The following is a 24,479-nucleotide window of genomic DNA, read 5'->3' as shown; positions in this document are numbered from 1 at the left end:
GGATGGAGGAAGATCTCAAATTTAGGTCCCATTATATTTATTTTAGTTTAGACAATCTCGTTGAGTACCTGTGGCTGGCCAGGAACCCATCGAGATTCACTTGCCTCTACTCCATCAGATATATATTTTTGTTTCTTTGTTTCGCTTTTGTTTTCCAAGGACAGGGTATTGTGGGATAATCTGTGATGATGTGTCTCTGCCAAGGCACCTGCTGATTGGTTTAATAAAGATCTGAACAGCCAATAGCTAGGCAGGAGAAGATAGGCCGGACTTCTGGAAAGAGATAGCGCTATGCCCAAGTTAATTATCCCCAAAAAGAAACTCCACGGAACTGGATTCCCATGTAAAGCACAAAAGAATTTTTTAATATTCAAACTTGAGTTTGGACTACACCTCCACCACACCAACGCAATGGATGAGGAAAGAGCAGACCCAAGCCCAGGGAAGGGGCAAACTTTTAAAGGGGAAACGCTGTAATCAGGGGAGTTCATGTCCTGTCGTCTTGGGATTGGGTAAGGAGGGCATAGGGTAAGGTAGTTTCTGAATCCATTGGTCAGTTTTTGAGTGTGAAAACCCTAACAAAGAGCCATTAAGAACTGACAAGGTATCTTCAAGAACAGGCTGCCTCCTAGGAGCATCTGGGCCTCATTAAGTTTTATGCCCACTCCCTAGCTCCTTAATTGGCTATTTCAGGGTATCCATTCAAATTCTGCTATCACAGCCCATTTCTGGAGCTGAGATTGCACCTCCGCTCTCCCTCCCACCCCCACCACCCCCACCCCCCAGCTCGGCCAGCCTTGGTGTTAGGCTTTGGGCCTGGTCCTATTGTATCTTGTTATGCTGTATTGGGTTAGTATCACTGCGAGGCCTGCTCTTTCTCTGAAATGAAACAGAGAGGCAGTGACTCTTAGGGAGGGGAGGAACAAGGAGGAGGGGAGGAAGGGGAGGCGGAGGTCAAGATGTATTGTATGAGAGAAGAATAAAGAAAAAGAAAAAAATATATGTCTACTGCCGCCCCCTTTCTCCTGCTCTCTCTGTTAAGAACTGAATATTTATGTCTTCCTTCTCAACCCATATATTGAATCCTTAATGCCTAGAGTGGCTGTATTTGGCAATAAGACCTCTAAAGAATTAAAGTTAAGTTAGGTTCGAAGAATGGAACCCTTAGACCCTAACCCAATTGGCATACCCATTATCCCCATTAATAAAGCTTGCTCTTTCTACCAGTGAACTTTTAAACAATAGCACTTGGCTCCCATTATTGAATTTTCTCTCTGAGTTCCGATTCACCTCTGTGAAAATGTGACTGATCACACCAATGGTGATTTGTTTTGGCTCTTTAAGTGTTGGTTTCGCATGTGGTGGGAAGTCTCTTCCAACGAAGACAGAAACTCAAGCCAGGAACCTAGAACTCAGGAACTTGGCAGGAACTCAAAACAGGAACCTGGAGGCAGGAGCTGATGCAGAGACCATGGAGGGGTGCTGCTTACTGGCTTGTTCCCCATGGCTTGCTCAGCCTGCTTTCTTATAGCACCCAGGACTCCCAGCCCAGGAGTGGCACCACCCTAGTGAGCTGAGCCCACATCAACTGTCAATCAAGAAAATGCACTGCAGGCTTACAGGGGCCTCTCCACTCTCCATAGCCCCATTCCCTGGGCACTCTGTCAAAATTTGTGGTGGACCCAGCTTCCTTTCTCTGCACCCCCACCTTTTTTTGTGTTGATTGACTATACCTAGAAACACTATAGGACCCCCAGTGCCGCACCTCGGGTAGGTAAATCACACTGCTCTTTCTGTCCTCATTTATGAACTTTCCATTCTCACCTTCACCAGTAGCAACCTTCTTATAGGCTCCCCCTTCTTACAGGTTCCCCCTTCTTACAGGTTCCCCCTTCTTACAGACCCCTCCCCCTTACAGGTCCCTCCTCTTTGTAAGGCTCCTCCCCTCCTTATAGGCCCCTCCCCTTCTGCAGGCCCCTCCTCCAACCTCAGCTCTGTTCACTGGAGACTCCAACCCTTCATTCAGGTGCAGGGTCCCAGGGTATCCCTAGCCTTTGCTGTTGTAAAAGAGGAGCAGGCTGCTTTTCGTCCCGCCCGGCCGCCCGAAATAATTACATGGAAACTATATTCGTTTAGACACTGCCTGGCCCATTAGTTCTAACCTCTTATTGGCTAACTCTCACATATTAGTTTAACCCATCTCCATTAATGTGTATTGCCACTTGACTGTGGCTTACCAGCATGAGTCTAACCAGCGTCCATCTCGGAGAGGAGAGCCATGGCGTCTGCCTGACTCTGCTTTCTTTCTCCCAGCATTCTGTTCAGTCTACTCCACCTATCTAAATTCTGCCCTATCTAAAAGCCAAGGCAGTTTCTTTATTTGACCAATGAAAGCAACACATAGAAAGAAGACCCTCCTATACCACTTTGCACCCCTGCCTCCCCAGATAGTTCACTCTTTACCACACCCTACTTGCAGGGTTGTGAGGACCTGACTTTGTAGACTCCATTTTAAAGACAGAGCTAGCCGGGCGGTGATGGTACACACCTTTAATCCCAGCACTCGGGAGGCAGAGGCAAGCGGATCTCTGTGAGTTCGAGACCATTCTGGACTACAACAGCTAGTTTCAGGACAGGCTCCAAAGCTACAGAGAAACCCTGTCTCAGAAAAAAAAAAAAAAAAAGACAGGGCTTCGTCTTAAGTCATATGGTGACCAGGGGTCAATCTCAGTTCCAGGAATGTGCTGTTATAACAAAATTTAAAACGGATAGTCGTCTGGACAGCTGATTAAGGTGTAAGGCAGGGAAAGTTAACAAGATCCAGATGTTTCTGAAGACATCCTGCCCTCGCAGATACCTAGCCAATAATTTATTTTTGACAGTGGTTTCAGGAATCACCTTACTCTGTACCGTCTCAGGCAACCCAAGAACCCAAGGCATGCATCCATCCTGCTTGCAACTGTTCCGCTTTAAAAATTCTCCTTTCCCCGGGCTCGGGGCCTCACTCTCTCCTCACCCACTGTGTTGGTGTGTTGGAAAAGTGGTCCAGACTCGAGTTTATTAAAGAAAGAACCTTACGTATTTTGTGTCAGAAACAGAGTCCATGGATTCATTTGGAGTTCAGTGACACAGGCATAACAGGATCCCCTTTTCCCACCCCTTAACTCCCTAGGGACCCTGCCTCTAGGTGTGAAGGATCCGCCTAGCTCTGTCCTGAAGCCTCTCTCAGTCTTTTCACCTAATCAGCCTCTGTCCCTCTCTGCCACTCATTGTATCTCTGCAGAGGTACTGCCTACCAAACAACCCTCAGCCATCACACTTTCTTAATACAATCCAGAGAGAGCAACAAAAAACAAAGAACAGAACTCCAATCCAATAAAGATTAGACTATATATCAACACCTAAAATCACCATCCCAACCTGGAAGTCTAGGCACTAGCATACAAAAAAATGACTAACAGCCAGAACAAGATGTCTCCCCTAGAACTCAGTAGCCCTGCTGTAATAGACTAGAAATGAAATATAACTCCAGCACAAGACAAGGACTTCCAAAGAACTCTAGAATATGATCAAGGACCTTAAAAATGGAATGAATAAATCCATTAACACAAACAGTGGGATGAAATGATGAAAACAGCTCAAGACATGACAGAAGAAATAGAATCACTAAAGAAAACCCAAACAGATAAAACTGAAAATAAAAAAGCTTAAGAAGTCAAAAAGCCCCAGAGGCAACCCTCATTAACAGAATATAGAGATGATAAGGAGAATCTCGGGCATTGAAGGCATGATAGAAGAAATGGATACCTCCATCAAAAAAAATGTTAAATCTAAAGATGTTCTGGCACAAAATATTCAAATTTATGCAATATAGGAATAAAAGAAGGGGAAGAAACCCAGGTCAGAGGCACAGACAATGTTTTCAACAAAATCATGTCTTGGTCAATGTTCTGACGGTGGCAACTCTTACGAAGAAAAGCATTTAATTGGGGCTGGCTTAGAGCTCCAGAGGGTGAGCTGTCGTCATCATAGCAGGGAGCACGACTTTCCCAGAACTATGGACTTTGGTGGATTAAATCTTTGTTTTCATTTTGGCAGGTGATGTTGTTTATGTGCCGAGTTTTATAGCCTGAATGGCACTTCCATCATGGAGTCAGGTCCTATTCCCCACTGATCTTACTGAAGGAGTCAAATCATGGACTCATCCTCCTTTAAGGAGGTCCTAAGAACCATTGATTTTACTGAACTGATATATAATTGGTCTTACAGTTTAAGGTGGAAGGTCCCACTGTGAATCCAGTCAGAATGACAATTAAAGGCTCAGCCAGTGCTGATAGCAGAATAGTTTGCCCTGGGAACCAAGAGAACAAAGACAAGTAAGAATTATCTGATTTATGACTTTGTCTGTCTGTCTCTGTCTCTTACTCTGACTCTGTCTCTGTCTTTCTCTCTCTCTCTCTCTCTCTCTCTCTCTCTCTCTCTCTTTGGTTGATGTTTTTCCCAATCATGCCGAGAATTTTTTTAATTATCAATGATTGATTAACATAGAATAGGCTTCTCTCAAAGCCATACATAATTTCCTTTATCTCATGAGAAGCCATCTAAGTGCCTATTCCTATGTAGTATAGGGGCTGAGTGTCTAAGCATAACCAGCAATCTTGGCCAGTTGCCAGCTGGGAATGATTAACCCTATCCCCAGGGTTTCTTCATGTGGCATGGAATGTGATTTCCCAAGTTCCCCCTGTTTCCCAAAGGCCAGAATCTTTTAAAAGAAAATTTTCAGGAAGCTTCAAGTTTTGAATTGGAAACTCTTGTGTCCAGGAACTAGGGGGGCCCAGCTGTAGGGCACACACAGAATTTTAACTCTGAATTTCCATTTCAAAAGATAGACCCCCCCATACCTTTACTTTCTCCAATACAGACACTTAAAGCAGGCATCAGTGAGCAAAGGTTAAGATGAATATGGGTTGCTGGTCCGTAGTCACACTAGCTAGCACCTCCTCTGTCTGCCTCCAGTCTCAGGTCCAGGCCTGAGGGTGGTGGGTATTGGACCATGACCCTGTTTTCATACCAAGCATAAGACCCAGGAGGAGGTGGAGGGGTAGGGAGTAGAATGTCCTGGAGCCTGAGGAAACTTTAATTTTAGTGGGTCCATAGTCTGGGAGAAAGTCCATTTGGTGGCAGTGTGTGTGGCTTCTGCTTTCTTGACCTGGGTGTGGTGGATCCATGGTGTAATGCTAGCTTTCTTCACTGTCACAGAAGTGGAGAGAACCTTTCCAAGTTAGTTCTAATGCTCCTTAGGCTACCTGCTTGACCCAGATGGTCTCAGTGGACTCAAACCAGCAGAAACTGGTGGTGGACTCAGAGGTCAGGGGGGTCTCTCAGATTGTCAGGTGAATAGCCCATATGGAGGACTGGAGGGCCTGTAGTGACTGGAGAAAGGACGATTAGAGAGGTCTGCCAACTGCTGCTCTCTGAGCTGGGAAGCAGGGGGAGCGCTTCCAAACATCATCTCATAGTGGGTAAATCCCTCCCTATATGGGGCTCAGGGTGACTAAAGCAAAACAAAGTAAGGCGATCAATCTACCCTTTGCTGGTCTCTGGGACACAGTCATTAGGCACCTGGCGTTCTGGTGTTTCTGGGAGGAACTCAGTGACATGGGGTGCTGTGAGTATAGGATCTTGACCCAGAGTTAACTTGATCATTTTTGTTTGTTTTGTTTGTTTTTCATCAGACCAGCAGTAGCTGCCACATCTCTTAGACAGGTGGGCTGTTCTGTGGCTACTGGATCCAATCATTTGGATGGGTATGTCACAGGACAATTTCATGGGCCCAAAGTTTGGGTTCAAACCCCCTTTGCAACGTCTTTTGTTTCCTGGACAAACAGATGAAAAGGTTTGAGACATCTGGAGGTGCTAGAGCTGGAACTGAAGCCACAAAGGCCTTTTGTTCAGTCTCAGTCCAGATTAGGGGCTCCATGTTCTAGCCCCCCTTTTTGCTGGTGTGTAGAGCCCTTCTATTTCCACAAAATCTGGTATTCAGAGGCAGTAATACCTAGCTACATCTAGGGACAGTCCAACCTGTGTCTTAGTCTTTGGAGTTGGGATCTGGAGGATGGTAGCAACCCTACTATGGAACAGGTAGCCTCCCCTCAGCTTGTAGCCAAGATAGGTAGCCTCTGATTTTTTAGCTGACATTCTGTAGCCCAAGGTCTGTAACTCTTGTAGCAGTTCCTTGGTGGCCCTTTTATAATCTGTTTTTCCAGGAAATCTCTGTCAGAAGAGCATGAGGAAAGCATTTAGTATCTCATCAAATGAGGTTGGAGAATTTTTAAATCTTTGGGGCAACCTAATCCATGTAAGTTACCCACTATAACATTCATCCTTGTCTGTCCATTCAAAAGCAAAGATGAGTTGACTCACCTCTGCCAATGTAAGGCTGAATAATCACCTTTCAGGTTGAAGGCAATGTACACCTGCTTCTCTGAAAGAATCAGACTCACAAGAATCAAGGTCCCAGGTTTCTTCACAGGCAGGAGAAATGTATTCCACAGTGACTGGCAAACACCAGGATGCCTATCTCTCCAACCCAGGCAATATAAACTGCAGTTTTCACTTTGTTTCTAGATTTATTAGGAATTGTTTAATCTACACAGGAGTAGTTGAACTGATTAGTTGAGCAATTATAGGAACTTGGAGTTGGGCCAGTCCTGTGGGGATGGTTTCTGCCCAAATCTGGGAATCTTTGTTGTCAATCTGAGAGATAATCCAACTACATCTTTTAACTGGGTGTTATGATTCAGCCACAGTATGATGGATACTTCCGGGTTCTAGGACCATGCATGTGCAGACAAGCCCTCAGGCATGACCCACGTGCAGCATGGTTGCATCAACAATGTATGGCGCAGCTGTGTGAGCCCTTGCACGCGTGCGTGAGCTCTGTCATCTGTGTATGACATAACCATGTCAATCCCCTGCACACACGCACTAAGCAACCCTTAAAAGGTGGATGCGCCATCTTCACCTCTCTCTCTACACACCGATCTCCCCAGGCCTGCACACCCCACCCAATAAACTCCTAAGTGGGTTTGTCGTGTGTTTCCCTGTTTGTTTCTCACTCACGTCAGGTAATTTTATTGGTGTCGTGACTCGGATTTTTCTTTTTCTTTTTCTTTTCTTTTGAACCACTCGTCAGTGGTCCCCACCATGAGAGACCACTCGGTCTCTAGCCTTTCTGGCTTCCTAGTCTTCCAGACTGGGGCCAGTCAGGCTTTAACGCCCCACCTGTAAGTAGAGGATGCTCTTCTACAGGCCCTGCGGTGTTCGCCTGTAGAGCGGAGACACCCCCCTATAAGCCTGTGGTGTCACCGTTTTTACCGGTTTTCATGGTTTCAGCTATGGATAGCAAGCCATCTAAGACCATCAGTCCAGCCTCCCCCCTAGGATGCCTTTTAAAGGCCTTAAAACCCCAGGCCTTAATGCCCTACTTACAGATCCCACACTTGTCCATCTTTCTTCAAAAAATGGCCTCATCACAATTTAGGTAACAATTTAAAGTGGCCACCTAACGGCACCTTTGATCCTGATATTCTATGGGAGCTTTCTAACTACTGTCAGCGCACAGGCAAATGGAAGGAGTTTCCTTACATCCAAGCCTTTTACTATCTAAGCCTAAGCCCTCTGTCTTTGCAAGTTGTTCGTCTGCTCACATGTTCCTGGCTATGCCGTCTGAGCCGAAAGAACCCTCACTTCTGCTCTGGACCTAGTTAATGAACCCCCGCCTTTCCCACCTCAGCGGGCAGCTACTCCCTCTCCTTCTTATAATCTCATCTTTCACGATATCTATATGATCCTATCTAATAACCTACTTCCTGAAGAGCGCAGGTGAGTTTGGGAGCAGGCCAGACTACAGGCATACGAGGCTCACCAAACACATGCAACACCCCCTCCCCCCGCAGGGGGCAGAGGCAGTCCCCAAGCAGGAACCACACTGGAATTATAACAGGTGGAATCTTTAAAAATAATTTATTTATTTTTATTTTATTTTATTGATGTGGATGTATGTCTGTGTAAGGGTGTGAGATCTTGGAGTTACAAACAGTTGTGAGCTGCCATGTGGGTGCTGGGAATTGAACTCAGGTTCTCTAGGAGAACAGCCAGTTCTCCCAACTAAGCCATCTCTCCAGCAACCCCCCCACCCCAGGTGAAATTTTAGGTACCAGTTTTTGACTTGTCTCCTGGCAGGTCTCCTTAAGGCTGCCCTCAAGCCAGTAAACTATAATAAGCTCTCAGAGGTCATTCAAGATACAAAGGAAAATCCTTCTGCATTTTTGGAATGCCTCACTAAAGCCCTGTTACAATATACTAACTTAGATCCAGAAACCACAGAAGGCAGACAGTTACTCATGACTTTTTTTTCTTAGTGCTACCCTGACATTAAGGCTAAACTTAGACGTTTGGAGAAAGGCCCCTTGACCCCATGGGCAGAAGTCTTAGAGTTGGCTTTTAAAGTGTACCATGCAAGGAATGACAAAGCCCACAACCACCGCTGTCATGTGCTAGCCGCGGCCCTCCTACCGGCTGAGGCAACAGACCGTCTGATCTGTGCTGTCCATGCTGCTCCCTCACCACCACCACCCACACAGGGCTTGAGAACCACCAGGCCCGTTTTTCAAATGTGGTAGAACTGGTCACTAGAACCGAGCATGCCCTAATCCTCATCTTGGTCCCGCGAGACCTTGTCCAAGATGCCATAGGGAAGGACATTGGGCAGTTGATTGTCCTTGTGCACATAATAGCATGTAGTCATCAAACCCAGAGAATTCCCAAGTTGACCTTCTAAGTCTGGCCATGGATAAGTGAGGCCACCTGAGCTCCTTTGACCTAACCGCAACAACCATCAACAGGTAAACATCACAGTATCAAGATGGCCCATCTCCTTTCTCTTGGACACTGGAGCCACATACTCAGTACTGAGGGAATCCTGGGGGCCTACCTCTTCTTCTAATTTCCCTATTGTTGGCGTAGGGGGACAGCCTTATCTACCTCAGCTGACCCCGCCATTTAACTGTGTTTTGGGGGGTATTTATCGCACGCATTCATTTTTAGTCATGCCAACCTGCCTGGTACCTATTAAGGGAAGAGATTTTTTAGCAAAAGCGGGAGCTTCCATTTTGTTTGCTCCTTCCATTCACCTTACCCCAGACTCTCCAACAGCCCCCCTCCTCCTCCTTCCAGCCTCCCAACCTCCCAGCTCCAATGTGTCTTTTCCTCTACCAGCCTCTCAGGTGAACCCCCAAGTCTGAGACACACAAAACCCCTCTGTTGCTAAACACCATTCCCCCATCATTATTTAATTACAAGATCCTACTAAGTACATTACCCAAGCTCAGTACCCCCTCTCTCTCCAGAGCCTTAGGGAACTTAAGCCTATTATTTCTGACCTTCTAAGAAAAGAGCTACTTCGCCCCACCTCTTCTCCCTTTAACACCCCTATACTTGCTGTTAAAAAACCTAATGGAATCTATCTTCTGATTCAAGACCTCCAGTTCATTAATTCCGCAGTGGTCCCTCTTCATCCTGTAACCTAACCCTTACACACTTCTTTCCACTATCCCCCCCAGGAACCTCCCACTTCTCAGTTCTAGACCTCAAGGATGTTTTTTTCTCTATTCCTCTCAGCTCTCAATCTCAAAGTATCTTTGCCTTCACCTGGACTGACCCTGACACTCGCCTCTCACACAGCTCACCTGGACCATCCTTCCCCAGGGATGCTGGGACAGCCCACACCTATCCGGTCAGGCTTTAGCTTCTGATACACTCTCACTGTCTCTCCCTAAGTTTAAACTCATACAGTATGTAGATGATATTTTACTTTGCAGTCCATCCTTGGAGATCAACAAAACTGACACCTCTACTCTTTTAAATTTCCTGTCCAAAAAGGGCTATAGAGTCTCACCTTCTAAAGCCCAACTCTCTATCTCTCAGGTCATTTACTTGAGATTAACTATTACCCAAACCCAAAAAGCTATTACCCTAGACAGGGAAAAGCTAATTCAGTCACTTACAAAAGAAGAGGTTTTATCGTTTCTAGGAATAGCTGGCTTCCTGCGTTCCTGGATCCCCTCTTTTTCTCTCCTCGCCCACCCCTTATATGTGGCAGTTCTCGACTCTGCATGAGCCCCTTCTCCATCCCATTACTAAACCCTTCCAGAGACTCCAACAAGCCCTTACCCGTCCCCAGCTCTTCATCTCCCAGATTTAACTCATCCTTTCTCCCTCTGTGTAACAGAGAAGGAGGGATATGCCCTTGGGATCCTAGGACATCAGCTGGGACCTTCCTTTGCACCTGTAGCATTCCTGTCAAAGAAGCTGGACCTCACCACTCAGGGCTGGACACCCTGCATGTGCGCTTTAGTGGCTTCTGAGCTTCTTACTTGTGAGTCAAAGCAGCTAACCTTTGGGTCGCCCACCACTGTCTTCTCCCACCACCATCTGTCCCCTGTCTTAACTTACAAGGGCTTACAAACCTTACCCCCTTCCTGAGTTCTTTCCCTCCAGGTAGCACTGGTAGAAGACGCCACACTCACTTTCCAATGCTGCCCACCCCTTAATATCTCAAATCTCCTACCTCAACCCAACATTAATTATTCCTCATCTCATTCCTGCATAGAAACCTTAGAGGACCTACTGCCCCAACCCTCATATATACAGGAGGGCAAACTGTCCCAGGCCACTTATACCTAGTACACAGATGGCAGCTCCTTTTTATGTGAAGGAACTCATAGAACAGGCTATGCCATAGTGTCAGATACTAGGGTGGTGGAGGCACAGGCACTCCCTGCCCATACCACTAATCAGCAGGCTGAATTAATAGCCCTTACCCATACCTTCCAGTTAGCAAAGGGACAGTCTTTAAATGTTTACACAGACTCCAAATATGCCTTTCATATCCTCCTGTCCCATGTAGCTATCTGTAAAGAGTGTTGGCTTCTTACGACAAAATGAGGATCCATAACTAACTCAGGTTACTTATGGGCTTGTTAAAAAGCCTCCCATCTCCCCAAGGCTATAGGAATTATTCATTGTCGGTCTCATCAGATTGACAATGCCATTATTTCCAAGAGAAATAACCGGACTGACCAAGCAGCTAGAACAGCAGCATTCCAGAGCCCAAACCTCAGGGGGTTCATACAGTACAACTCACATTCTCTCAGACACCCCCTGACACCTGGCATATTCTGTCCTACCTACATCAGATCTTTCATCCTAATAGTGAAGCTCTGTTTCATTTTGTCAAGGCTCACCTCCAACCCACCCCTGAGGACCTAGAGTTCTTAAAAGCTATCACTGCCTCTTGTAAAATCTGTCAAAAGTCAGATCCCAAGACCAAATATCATAGCTTCCCTTTTCCCACTCACCAGGCCAGGGGCTCCCTTCTGGGGACTGACTGGCAGCTGGATTTTACTCATATGCCCACAATCAGATGAGTTAAATATCTCCTGGTTTTGGTGGACACCATGTCTGGGTGGATTGAAGCATTTCCCACCACTAACAAGAGGGCCCAGACAATTTCCGATGTTTTTTTCCAAGAAATTATCCCCTGGTTTGGAATCCCAACCTCTCTTCAGTCGGATAATGGCCCAGAGTTTACCTCCCAGATCTCTCAAACTTTATCTATGGCTCTTAACATTCCTTGACATTTTCATATCCCATACCATTCTCAGGCTTCAGGGAAGGTAGAACAAACTTACCATTTCTTTAAAAATGTTCTTGTTAAGATGTCGCAGGAGCTACACCTTGACTGGGTAAAAATTTTGCCTCTGTCCCCTCTTAGGCTTAGGGCTCTCCCCCAAAGCTCCCCTTCCATCTTGCCCTTTGAACTCAAGTATGGCGGCCGGTTTTAACCCCTGGTCTCTCACCCCAAACCTCTCCCCTTCCTGATCACCTTCTTATTCTGCTGTTATCCCATCTATGCTCCCTATTTTGGGATTTTACTGACTACTCATTACCCCAGCCATGTGCCAGTTCACGCCCACCACTGATTAAAATAGGAGATCAGGCGATATTCTCTCCCCTAGACCAACACCCCTCATCCCTTTACCCTAAATGGCAGGGCCTCTTTAAAGTAATTCTTGTAAAACCCACAGCTGCCAAGCTCGGGGGACCTCCTCATTAGATTCACCTGTCCCATCTTAAACCTTTTACTTACTCTTCCAGCTAAAGATGCCAACTCGTATATACGGTAACTCAAACAGGGCCCTGCTCCCTTAAGTTCCAGAGGACACCAAGATCAGCCACTCTTTCTCCAGTTCCAGAAAACAAAAGTTTCACCACTGTACTCAACTCTCCTGTGCCAAAAACTCCATATACTCTCCCTCTTTCTCCTATCTGCTTTACCAACTTCTCTATATCTTCAACGTCATACTTAAATTTCCAGTTAAAAAAACACAAAAATAATCAGCCACCCCAGGATGAGGTCAAGTATCTCAACTCTCCAATGCCCACAAAATCAGCAGGAAGCAGTCACGAGAGACTTTATGATGCCCCATTCCCACCCATTAAAGACCCCAAACTCCCCAAATGTTTATACTAAACAAAAAGGGTGGAATGTTATGATTCAGCCACAATATGACTGACACTTCCGGGTTCCAGGGCCATGCATGTGCGGACAAGCCCTCGGTCATGACCCACGTGCAGCATGGTTGCATCACCTACGTATGACACAGCTACATGAGCCCTTGTGCGTACGTGTGAGCTCTGTCACCTGCATATGACATAATCACATCACCCCCCTGCACGCATGCACTAGGCAGCCCTTAAAAGCTGGATGCGCCATCTTCAGCTCTCTCTCTCTGCACACCGATCTCACCAGGCCCGTACACCCCACACCATAAACTCCTAAGCGGGTTTGTTGTGTGTCCGTGTTTTCTCTTCACTTGAGCCAGATAATTTCACTGGGGACAGAATTTTCAGCTAGGAGATTTTCTTCTGTCATTAAAATACACCAAAAATTTGCAGGGTGTAAGCGGTGACTGTTTTTTCTTTTTCCAGCCACCCATACCCAAATAATCACACAGAAACTATATTAATTACCACACTCTTTGGCTAAGGACTCAGGCATATCTTTTATATCTGAGATTAACCTATTTCTATAAATCTGTGTATTGCCACAAGGCTGTAATTTACTGGTAAGTTTCTGACATCTTTCTACTTTGGTAGTTTCACGGGGCCTGCCTGACTCTGCCTTCTTCCGTCCTCTATCTCTGTTCTACTTCAGTCCAGAATGGTGATCCTGCCTCCAGGAATCTCAAAATGAGACCACGTTTGAGAGCTGTTTCCTCCACTTTTATAATCCTCTCTAGGTCTGGGATTAAAAGTGTGTATCACTGGGATTAAAGCCATGTTCTTTTTGATGTCCACGGCAAACTAGTGTGGCTACTGGGATTAAAGGTGTGTGTTACCATTACCTGGTCTGTAAGGCTGACCAGTGGGACTGTTTAACTCTCACATCTTCAGGCAAGTTTTATTTATTAAAGCACAATTGAAATGCCACTACAGCTGGGTATCTGTAAGTCTAACTTGTCCTATCTCAGAGAAGGTGATGGTGGCTTTCAATTTATGCGAAAGGTCTCGTCCCAATCAGTTCTCTGTTGTTAAACACCTTTTGAGTGTTTAACTGGGACATATGTATATCTTTAAATGTTTCTAACTTTTATAGCTTTCCCCCTAACATCTGGGGCCAACTAAGACAAAGAAAGTCTTTTTAGCAGTCGTCTTTAATCCTTCTAAAAAGGATCTAGAAAAAATTGTTTAATGTCTCCTTGGCTAGTGTTGGAAAGAGGGAGAATCATTCCATCCAGTATGCATTGTTCAGCAGTTCCCCCTTCCTGGACCCAGAGAGTTTTCCTACTGTTTTCAGGTAATCGTGGATTTTTCAATTATATGCATTGTTGGTTGAAAAGGTGACATAAATCACGAAAAAGGAGTAAAGCTTCCTCTTTCCCTTTTCCCTGGGGTTGCTTAGAGCCGGGGAGGAACGGCAGAAGTCTCTCCGTGTGCATTCCACTTAGATGGGGGGCCCTGAATGAGAGGCCCAGCTCCTTCCCACCTTCACACAGGGAACAGCCCTGACTGAGCGGGAGTCTAGCAGCAAAACAAGCAAGGGCTCCAGCTCCCGGGAGGGGGGCAGGTGGAGGGTTTTTAGTTTTAGTTTACTCATTGTTGTCTTTTGGCTTTTCCTAACCTGGCAGAGCCAAAAGGATTTGGTGCCTAACAGAAGGGAGCACAGGTCTTAAGTCCATCATTCCAGAGAAAGTCACTGGACAATTCAGGGAAACAGAACTGACAGAAATACATAGAAAGAAACACAGAGACACACAGTAAAGACAACCAAGGGCGTTCACCACACAGTCATGCAATTGGGGGAATCCAGTGACATCTCACGTGGGTCCTGGACAATGGATCGGTGACTATTACCAACCTCTCCTTTGTGTCCAAACAGAAGGCACCTTAACCAGACTTGTCTCAGAAGTGACAGACTTTTTAATTAGTTTCCTTTTGGGGCAGAAGTGTCCGACTCTTCATTCTCGTGCTAGGTAGTGATTGATCAAAGGAAGTACTGGGGATCTGGAACATTGCAGGTTGTACACACCAGAGGAGTCCCTTGACTACCACACTCTTCCCCACTCCAACAGACTCTGAGACCCCCAGCATCTTGAGGTCTGGACTCTGGGAATCTCCGTGGGGCCTCTAGAAATGTTGTGGGATATCCGCCAGAGAATACTGTTCATACACGTGTTCAGCCAATAGAAAGTCTTTATTAGCCAGCTGGTGACCACTCTGGGTATTTGGGATCCCAGGACAGCCCCAAGCCTTTCTTGGGGTGAGCTTTTAGCATTAAAACCAGGTATGTTGACATACTGCAGGTAACAGGAACAGTTAGCCAAGGGTGGAACTACAGAAGACAAGAAGCAGGTTAGTACACTTAGAGACTTTTCTAGGACTATGATGAATTAGGACTTTGTTTTAGCTTTGGCAGGCGCTAAACTATTTGGTGCTATCTATTTGCTGAGGTTTACAGCCTGAATGGTACTTCCATCATGGAGTCAGGTGTGTTCAGGTCTGTGAGTCTACTAAGATTTGGGACCCTGTTACAAATCCATAACCTTTTTCTTGACTCTAAAGCCAGAACCATGTGGCTGAATCTGCCAAGTTTTGTTGTTTGCTGGAGCTGGACCATGTCTGCCCTTGTCCAATTACATCGCATCAGCTCTTCGGGTTTGGTGGTTTTCTTAGCTGCTAAAGCTTCTCTTTAGTTCCCTTCCACAGGTTGGGTGTGGTCTCGCCCTGAAGTCACCACTCCCCTTATTCCATTTTACTTCAGGCTTTTCTTTAAAACTTTTTGTCTTCTCGAGTCCTGAACTTAGCTCCACTGCACTTCCTGGTGTTGCTTTACATTCATGCTGCACATTTTTTATTTTTCCTTGCTCATCTTGCTTAAAGAGTCACCACTAATAACCACACAACACAGTCACCACTAGGCTGTCTTGAAATCTTGGCTTCTAACACCACTAAGTTAAAACTCTTGGCTCTGGTCTCAGGCAGAACTTTTGGAAGAGGGTAGAAAGCAGTCACATTCTTCTCCAAATTATCCCAAGAATGATCTCTAGGCCATTTGCTAACATTCTTCTCCTCTAAAACCTCTTGAGCTGGACCATCATCATCCACATTGCTCTAGGCACCACTGTCTTCCTCCACATTCCTACTAGTATGGCCCACTTAAAGCATTTGGCTGCTTTCCTGATCTAACATCCCAAACTCTATATTCTGTCAAAAAGCAGCAAGGTCAAGTCTGCCACAGTAACACCCCACTACTGGTATCAACTTCTGTCTTGGTTGTTGTTCTAATGCTGTGAGGAGACACCATGACCATGACAACTCTTATAAAGGAAAGCATTTAATTGGGACTGGCTTACAGTTTCAGAGGCTTAGTCACTACATCATAGAAGAACATTTGCCTCACCTGAAGAAAGAGATGCCTATCAAGGTACAGTAAGCACACAGAACCCTACATAGACAGGATCAGAAAATAAATTCCCCACAACATATTACAACCAAAACACTAAACATACAGAACAAAGAAAGAATATATTAAAAGCCACAAGGGAAAAAGACCAAGTAACATAACATAAAGGCAGGTCCATTTTATTAACACCTGACATCTCAATGGAGACTCTAAAAAGCCAAAAGGACCTAGACAGATGTTTTATAAGCTGTAAGAGAATATAATGCCAGCCAAGACTACTATATGACCAGCAAAATTACCAATTACAATAGACAGAGAAAGACATTCCATAATAAAAGGCAAATTTTAAGTAGTATCTGTCTACCAATTCATCTCTTCAGAAGGCCTAAAAGGAAAACTTCAATCCACATAGGTTAACCACACCCAAGAAAATAAAAAGAATATATAATCCTAACCCAGCAAGTCAAAAGAGGGGAAAAACCCATACCATAACAATAAAGTAGCAGGAATCAATAAACATTGCCCATTGATAATTCTCAAAATCAATGGTCTAAATTCCTCCAATAAAAAGACTCAGACTTACTGGTTGGGTAGAACAACAGGATCCATCCTTCTGCTGCATCCAAGAAACACACCTCAACAACAAGGGTAGACATCACTTCATGGGAAAAGGATAGAAAAAGATATTCCAAACAAATTGACCCAAGAAACAAGGTGGTGTAGCCATTTTAATATCTGGTAAGATTAGTTCAAACTGAAACTAATCAGAAGAGATAGGGAAGAACACTGCATATTATCAAAGGAAAAAGTCCCCAAGAGAATATTGCAATTCTAGACGTCTGTACACCAAACACAGGAGCATGCAAGTTCATAAATAAGCACTGCCTCAGATAAAATATTGACCACACACAATGGTAGTGGGAGACTTCAGTACCCATTCTCACCAATAGACAGGCCATCCAAAGACTAAACAGAGACACGCTGGAGTCAGTGCCATCAATCAAAAGGATCTAGAAGACATTTACAGAACATCTCACCCAAATATTAGGGAATATATCTTCTCAACAAATAATGAAACTTTCTCCAAAATTTGTGATGGGGTATTCACCAGCAAAGACCACTCTGGCATGGGTTTAAGCCAACTGAAAGTCTTATTAACCAGGCGGCGACTACACTGGCTATTTGGGATCCCAGGATAGCCCTGAGCCTCTTTTTTCGGGTGAGCATTTTTTTAAACACACACAAAAAAACAAGTTCTTAGTTAACACACTTCAATTAACGATAGCAGTTAGCTAGAATGACAGAAGCTGAAAAGCAAGGTGAGCACATTTAGAAACTTTCCCAGAACTGTGGACTCTGATGGACTAGGTCTTCTCATCATGTCAGGTGGCGCTGTCTATGTGCTGAGTTTTACGGCTTGAATGATACTTCCATCATGGAGTCAGGTGTGCTAAGGTCTCGGGTCCTGTCACAAATTAGTTACTTACTTGTACAGATGGAAGAAAATTGAAATGACAGCCTGCGTCTGTCTGCCCACCATGGATTAAAGCTGGATAGCAACAAGGGAAAGTTTAAAACTCACAGAAACTGAACAGCTCACTACTGATGAAAATGGATTAAGACAGAAATTAAAATGGAAAGTAAAAACTTCTTAGAACTGAATGAAAATGAAAGCACAACATATCCAAATGAAGGGGTTCTAAGAGGCAAGCGCATATCACAAGCGCCTACATTTTAAAAAAATGAAGAGGCTTTTATGTTAACAATTTAATGGCACACCTGAAAGACCTAAACAAAATGAAGAAATATTACCCAAAAGGAATAGATGATAATAATAGTCAAATTTTGGGCTGAAATCAATAAAATCAAAAAATTTTTTACCAAGAATCAATAAAATGAAGAGTTTGTTCTTTGAGAAAATCATTAATATTTATAAACATTTAGCAAAATTAACTAAAGGATGGAGAGTAAAAATTGAGTTAATAAAATTAGAGACAAAATAGACCCATTGCAACAGACACTGAGGAAATTTAGAGAATCATAAATACTTAAAAAGTCTGTATGCCACCAAACTGAAAAATCTAAAATAAATGGATAATTTCCTTGCTATACACAACCTACCAAGGTTAAGTCAAGGTCAGATAAGCTACTTAAACAGACACATAACTTCAGTAAAATAGAAACAGCAATTAAAAAGTCCCCTTTCTCCAAAAGCCCAGGCCCAGGTGGATTCAGTGCATAATTCTACCAGAACTTCAAGGAAGAAATAATGGCAACATTCCTCAAACTATGTCACAAAAGAGAAACAAAAGGAACATTGCCTATTTTTTTATAATGAGGCCATAATTATCCTGATACCTAAAGCACACAAATATCCAACAAAAAAATAAAATTACAAGCCAATTTCCCTGAGGAACATAGATGCAAAAATTCTCAATAAAATATTTGCAAGCAAAATCCAAAAACACATGAAAGAGATCATCCACCATGACCAAGTAGGTTTCAACCCAGACACACAGGGATATTTTAACATGTGTGCACCAGTAGGTGTAACCTGTCATACAAACAGACTAAAGACAAAAGCCACATGATCATCTCACTAGATGCAGAAAAGGCCTTTAAAAATATCCAACGCTCCTTCCTGAGAAAAGTCCTGGGAAGCCCCGGGATACAAGGGTCTTGCCTCCACATCAGACAGGTGATTTACAGCATGCCCATAGCCAACATCAACAAGACAGGGTGTCCACGCTCTCCATGCCTAGGCAACATAGTATTTGAAGTCTTAGTTCGAGCAATAAGACAACTGCAGGAGATAGAGAGGATACAAATAAGAAAATATCTTTAGGAAAAGTAGTAAGAAATAAGAAAAGTGTCTTTAAGACTGATGCTAAAAGTTCCACCAGAAAAATCTCTACAGCTGAGGAATACTTTCAACAAAGCAGAAGAATCAAAAATTATCACGCAAAAACCAATAGCCTTCCTGCTAACAAAAGTCAAACAGACTGAAAAAAGAAATCAGAGAAACAAAACCTTTCACAATAACTTTAAAAAAAAATCCTTGGGGCAACTCTAGCCAAGCAAGTGAAAGATTGGTGAAATAAAATCTTTAAGACAACAAAGAAAGAATCTGAAGAAGATATCAGAAGATGGAAAGATATCCCATGCTCACGGATTGGTGGGATTAACATAGTGAAAATGGCCATCCTACCGAAAACAATCTACATTATTTAATACAATCTCATCAAAATTCCAATAGAATTCATCGCAGATCTTGAAAGGGCAATCTTCAGCTTCATATGAAAAAATTAAAAAGCAAAATAGTTAAAACAACCCCGAATGATAAAAGAACGGCTGGAGGTTCGCCATCCCCATTCTCAAGATTTCCTCCAGAGCTATAGAATAAAAACAGTGTGGTGTTGGCCAAAAACAGACACACGAATCAGTGACACAGAAGACCCAGACGCCAATTCATCTGATTTTTTATTAAGAAGCCAGAAATGACACTGGGAAAAGATTGCGTCTTAACAAATGACACTGGTCGAACTGGATGTCTGTAAGTAGCAGAATGCAAATAGATCCATGCTTCTCACCCCGCACAAAGCTTAAGTCCGAATACATCAAAGACCTCAACGTAAACCTGATACTCTGAACCTGGCAGAAGAGAAAGTGGTAAGTAACCTTGAACTTATTGATGCAGGAAAAGACTTTCTGAACAAAACATCATTACCACAGGCAATAAGATCTGTAATTAACAAATGGAACCTCATGAAACTGAAAAGTTTCTGTATAGCAAAGAACACTGTCTTTTGGGCAGAAAAGCAGACTAGGGATCAGAAAAATATCTTTGTCAACTATACATCTGATAGAAGGCTAATATTCATAATATATAAAGAACTCAAACAGAACAAGACAAAACAAAACAAAAACCCTGGGCATAAAGAAAACAAACAACACAATTAAAAATGGGTACAGAACTAAATAGAGAAATAGAGTTCCCAAGAGATGAAACATAAAAGGCATCTTTAATTTCTTTAAAAATTAAAGAAATATTCTGCATCCTTAGTCATCAGGGAAATGCCAATCAAATTTTACTTTGAGATTCCATCTAACACGAGTAAGAATGACAAAGACCAACAAAACAGAAAGCCCATGCTGGTGAGGATGAGGGGTAAAGGACCACTCATCCGTTTATACCAAACTTGTACAGTAACTATGGAAATCAGTGTGATGGTGCCCGAGGAAACTGGTACTAGATTGATCTCAAGACCCAACTGTACCACTCTTGGGCATTACACAAAGAACTCCCTATCCTATAACTGTAGAGGCGCTTACTCAGCCCTGTTCATTACTGCTCTATTCATAACGGGCAGAAACTGGAAACAGCCTTGAAGACCATCAACAGATGAATGGATCAGGAAAATGTGGAAGATGATCTAGTTGTTAAAAAACAAAATCATGAAACTGTCAGGCAAATGAATAGAACTAGGAAAAAAAAATGTCATCCTGAGTGAGGAAACGCAGATGTCAAAAGTCAAATATGGTTTTGTGATGGTTTGAATGAGAATGGTCCCGTACGCTCGTGTGGTTGCATGGTGGTCCCCAGTGGGTGAATTGTTTGGGAATTGCTGAAGGAAGTGTATAACTAGGGGTTGGTTTGGAGGTTTCAGAAGCCCATGCCAAGCCTAGTCTTTCTCTTTCTCTCTCTCACCTCTCCCCAACTTGCCATCTGATGCCTGTGGGTCAGGATATAAAGCTCTCAGCTACTGCCTCTTCCCTGCCATGATATTATCATGATAATAATGAACTTCTGAAACTGTAAGCAAGCCCCCAGGTAAATGCTTTCTTTTCTGTAAGACTTGCCTTGGTCATGGTGTCTCTGCACACCAATAGAACAGTAACTAAAACAGGTATGCATTCTTTTATATGTGGGTGTTAGCTTTTTTGTTGGTGGTGGTGTGTTTTTTGTTTTTCGAGACAGGGTTTCTCTGTAGCTTTGGAGCCTGTCCTGGAACTAGCTCTTAGAGACCAGATTGGACTCCCACTCACAGAGATCTGCCTGCCTCTGCCTCCCGATATGAAAAACCACAGAGGTTAAGTATATAGTAAGGAACCAGAGGGAAGGCAAGGACCCCCCCCAACCAAGAAAGGGAAAATAGAATACATAGAGAGAAGCAGGGGTGAGAAGACTGGAACAAAATTAAATGGAACAGTGGGGAGGGGAGTAGGGGAGGAAATACAGGGAGGGACAGCAAACACTAAGGTCATTTGACGGTCACATAGAAACCTACTTCAGTAGAAGCTTCTTCAAATAGTATACATTGTACTATAAAGTAGTCTGTACCTTACCAGAGAAGAAAGGTAAATTTTGACCCAGCTACAAACCCTTCTATCTACAAGGGTGACCTGACTGCACCATACATTGGTGCAATAGTGGCACAGATATTTTTGGAGTAACCAACCATTAACAGATTAGATAGATTTAAGGCCCACTCCATGAGATGGAACTCATGCTTGACACTGTTTAAGTGGCCAAGAACCTGAGACTAGATAGGCCATAAACCTAGGGGAAAACCAAATACTACTATTCTACTAAAATAACATAGCAATAGAAAGTGTCCTAAGAACATTCAGCCATACCCATACATCAGTGTCTTCTCAGCTATCATCAGAGAAGCTTTCTCCTGCGGTGGATGGGGACTAATAAGAGACTCATAGCTGGACAATGTACAGAGAATGAGAGACCTTTGAATACTCAGTCCTAATCGGAATGTCCCCATCAAATCTCTCCCCTTGGGGCTCAGTTTCCCTTAGGGAAATTTGAGGAAGAGGAGGCACAGAGATTCTAGGGACCAGAAAAGACGGATGATACCAAGGAAAGTGTCTTCTAGACCCAACAGGACTGATGCAATACTGTGGCAAACATTCCACACCCGACCGAGGTCTGCATCACCACCCACCTGGTATGGACCGGGGTTCCATGAGCTAGGTAAGGTCCTAGGGGTTAAAACACAAGACGCACAACACAGAGATAGAGAGTTTGAGTCATTCTCAGGGAGAATGCCCCTTTATTTAAACTTAATCCGGGGTTAAAATACCCTTTGGCCCCAGTAATGGAAACCCCTCCCAGCCAGAGGGGGATGGGGAAGCTGGCGCCGAGTGAGCTTCTCCACAGGCAGGTGGGCTAGGGGTATAGGGCAGTGTCAGACAGGTGAGAGGTACCTTGGTGCCTGGGCTCTCCCTGGCAGGTTGAGAAATTACCATTTTAAAGTAATATAGAGCCCTAGGCTATTATACCAGGCTAGAGCAGAGCAAGCACGGAACTTAGCAGGAAGCTTTAGCTGGTTGCCAAAACAGTCCTTGATTTTCATCCCAGGGAGCAAGGGAAGGCCCGGGCCTTACACAGTACAAATTCGGAAGATCTGAGGCAGTGTGCATAGACATGCAGACATCCAGCCAGTGGGTCCCAGCCCTGAGATGATGAAGTAAGCAGGAGCTTTCATCCCCAGCCAGAAACTATCTCCAACTAACAACTGCTGAAAAATCAGTTCCTCCAAGAAATCTCACCGGGGATACATCCACCTTCAGGCAGGTCCCATGCCCAGCAGCAAGCAGCCAGCACAAAACAAATCCAAAACTATCTTTGGAGATTTTTTTTGTCTCTTATTACTTTGTTTGGACTTTTGCTTGTACATTAAGGTTTCCAATTTTGAGTTTTTATGGGTTTTTTCTGTGTGTGTGTGTGTGTGTTGTGCTCTTTCTTATTTTTTTCTTTTTGTTAGTCTGTTCATTTTGTTTTATCCTTGTTTGTTTGTCTTTTTTTCCTGTTTGTTTTCTTAAGAGCATGAGAAAGGAGTGGAGTTTGGAAGGTGAGGAGGATCTGAGAGATGAGGGTGGGGAACCATTATTGGAATATAGTTTATGAAAATAATTATTTTATTTTAAAAGAACTAACATTTAAAGTTATTAAAAATGTACTACAGACTTACGTACAGGGAGATCTTTTTAAAAAAAACTTTATGAGACAGGGTTTCTCTGTGTAACAGCACTAGCTAGAACTAGCTCTGTAGATCAGGTTGCCCTCGAACTCACAGAGATCCGCCTGCCTCTGCCTTCTGAGTGCTGGGATTAAAGGGTGTGCCACCAGCGCCAGGCTTCGCACAGAAAAATCTTACAGAGGCATACACATACAGGGGCATTCTCAACCCCCAGATAACTCTAGTTTATATCAGTTGTTAGAACACTAGCCAGCACAAAACTAAAAGTTGCTTTCCTGGGACCCCTTCATGGCAGTCCCTGCCAGTTTCACAGAGGTGTTCCAAAGAGGAATGAGGGAAATACTTCATATATCATTGCCTATATATATATATATATATATATATATATATATATATATATATATATATATATATATATAGTTTTTTAAGCCATCAATTGCCCTGGCATCTGTCTTTGCTACATAGACCAAGCTGGCCTCAAACTTATGTGTTCCTCCTTGTCTTAGTGAGGGCTTCTGTTGCTGCAATGAAACACCATGACCAAAAAGCAACTTGGGGAGGAAAGAGTCTATTTGACTTACACTAGAATATCACTGTTCATCACTGAATCAAGTCAGGACAGGAATTCAAACAGGGCAGGATCCCGTGCAGAGGCCATGAGGGGGGATGTTGGTACTGCTTACTGGCTTGTTCAGCCTACTTCTTTGTGTAGTAGTTTTTTTGTGGATGGTGCCACACACAATGGGCTCCCCCACCCTCACTGATCACTAATTAGGAAAATGCCTGACAACAGGATCTTATTGAGACGTTTTTCTCAACTGACGCTCCCTTTTTTCACATACCTCCAAGCTGACATAAGACTGCCCAGCACACTCCTGCTTCTGCATCCAGAGTGCCGGCATTACAGACGGGAATTAACATTCCCCAAGCTTTTCTTCTTACCCTTCCTCTAATTTTTGTTCTGACATTTCTCTCGTGTGTACTGTGTTGTGTGTGCATATATGATCATGCTTTAGTAGCCAGCTCAGGTCATCAGGCTAACAATCGACACCTTTACCCTCCAAGTCATCTGGCCACCCTTCTAAATGTCTTACATTCCATACTTAAAATGGCCTTAGGAAGCCTGGGGATGGAGTTCAGTGGTAGAGGGCTTGCCTAGCAGGTGCCTTCCATCCCTAGTCAGTAAAACAAGAAAAAAAAGCGTTTGATGTAGCTACTTTTAACAAAGCAAAACATCCAAGACGTGTATTAAAACCCACAGGGCTGGTGAGGTGGCACCCTGGGTAAAGGTGCTTGCCACCCCAGCCTGGTAACTTGAGCTCCATTCAAGGAACCCACAAGTTGGCCTTTAATCTACACACATTTTAAGTAACTATAACTAAAAAAATAAAACACACATGGTGGGGGTTTGTTGTTTACTTCTTTTTAGGCCGGTGACAATAAAAGAGAAACATACT

This window comes from Myodes glareolus, chromosome 16 (assembly GCF_982192425.1).
Source record: "Myodes glareolus chromosome 16, mMyoGla1.1, whole genome shotgun sequence".
Classification (NCBI taxonomy): domain Eukaryota; kingdom Metazoa; phylum Chordata; class Mammalia; order Rodentia; family Cricetidae; genus Myodes; species Myodes glareolus.
This window is presented reverse-complemented; position numbering follows the sequence as displayed.